Below are 1,745 nucleotides of genomic sequence, written 5' to 3'. Positions count from 1 at the left end.
GCTAGGACTACGGGTGTGAGCCACTGGTGCCAGGCATGAAGGAGTTGTTTTAAAGCAAGGTCCCCCTGCTCCTTGGCCCCTTCTGTATGCAGCTGGTTGCCTTTCTGCTTCTTTGCCACGTTGTGACACAGTCAGGGGATTCTGGCTGGCGCTGTCCTATTTGGACCCTCCAATCAGAATTATGGGCAGGATAAACCTCTTTACTTATAAACTACCCAGACTGAGGTATTTTGTTACAGCAACACCAAACAAAGACAACCCCCTTTTCTTGAGCTGGGAGTCAGTGTTCAAGTACACTTCAGTCACATGACTTTGAGTGAGTCATGCACATCTGGGACCTCAGTTTCTCCACCTGTAAAGTGGGGTCTGTATCACTTACCTCACAGTGTTGTGGTGCATCTGGAAGGAGATGTAAGTGTTGGGAAATCTGAAGTTTTGTTGTTCAGGTTTGTCTGTTCTCTGCACATTAGAAATGGTGGCTGCAGCGCTGGGGGTGGAGCTCAGTGGTGGAGCATCTGCCTTGCATGTGCAAGGTCCTGGGTTCTATCCCAGCACTGCAAAAACAAAATAAAATAAAGCAAATCTACAACAAAAACCAACCCTCCCCCCAAAAAAACTAAACCAAAAAAACTGTGGCTGCACATTATAAGCAGTTCTATTTTATCTACAAGTATGAAAATTTGCCTACTAATTATTTGATCAGTCTGGGGATGTCACTTGGCCTGTTTCATGTCATGAGTCTCTTGTACACATGCATTTGAGGAAAGTCTCTCATTTTCTCAGCACTGCTCCTTGGGTCTCTGCATGCATGCAAATTATGGGGACCTGGCGAAATCAAGGATTCTCACTCAGGACGTCTGAGCCAGGGCTCAAATCCTGCATTCCAGCAACTCCCATGCCTCTGCTGTGATGGTCTCACTTTGAGCAAGAACCCAGAACTATGACATCTTTCCTCAAATCTCCCTCTTTTTTTCTTTTGGCAGCACTGAGGTTTGAACTCAGAGCCTCATGCTTACTAGGCAGGTGCTTCTACCGCTTGAGCCACTCCGCCAGCCAGTTTTTGTGTTGGGTATTTTTGAGATAGGTTCTTGTGAACTATTTGCCTGGGTTGGCTTTGAATCCCAAGCCTCTTGATCTCTGCCTTCTGAGTAGCTGGGATTACAGGTGTGAGTCACCAGCGCCAGGCCCTAAAATCTCTCGTGATGCCATGATCAACTTCTCTCACTTAGGAGTCCATCTCTGTGGTCTCATGTGACCTGGCTGGCTTGCCAGAGGTCATGCAGAACTCCCCACGGCAGTAAGAACCCCAGTTTTAGAAAAAACAACAATGTTTGCACAAGGACCAAGGCTTGGCAGTGCACCCCGAAGGTGTGCAAAAACGGCGCACGGCACAGGTGTAAGTCATTACACAGGTGAGGCATCGGCCATTTTCCTTGCTCATTTATGAGCAAAAACTTGAGAGCTGGCTCATTTTTGCCTTCCCAAACAGCACTGACCCTCAGGGATTGTTTGATGAGTGAAAATGCCTTCAGTGGATTGGAAATTAGGCCTCCCCTGGCTCCGAGGGATGCCTGTCTGTTGCTCCAAACTTCAGAAAAAACGGATCCTAACTTCTACAGAGCTCTCTTCCACAGGTGGTTTGACTTCTTTCCAGATACAGCTGAAGTAATCAGACAGAGTGGAATCCTCCCCTCCCCCCATCCTCTAAGTTCAGGCTTATAAGGGAGGGAGACAGACAGCCCTGT

General features: G+C 47.7%; 1 non-coding gene across 1 annotated transcript; it reads right to left on the bottom strand.

The window, feature by feature from the left end:
• Nucleotides 1-977: 977 nt before the first annotated feature.
• Nucleotides 978-1,051, bottom strand: Trnat-agu (transfer RNA threonine (anticodon AGU)). The gene has a single exon. It is a non-coding gene; the product is annotated as a tRNA-Thr (tRNA).
• Between the last annotated feature and the right edge of the window lie 694 nt (nt 1,052-1,745).

This window comes from Castor canadensis, chromosome 17 (assembly GCF_047511655.1).
Source record: "Castor canadensis chromosome 17, mCasCan1.hap1v2, whole genome shotgun sequence".
Taxonomy (NCBI): Eukaryota; Metazoa; Chordata; class Mammalia; order Rodentia; family Castoridae; genus Castor; species Castor canadensis.
This window is presented reverse-complemented; position numbering and strand designations above follow the sequence as displayed.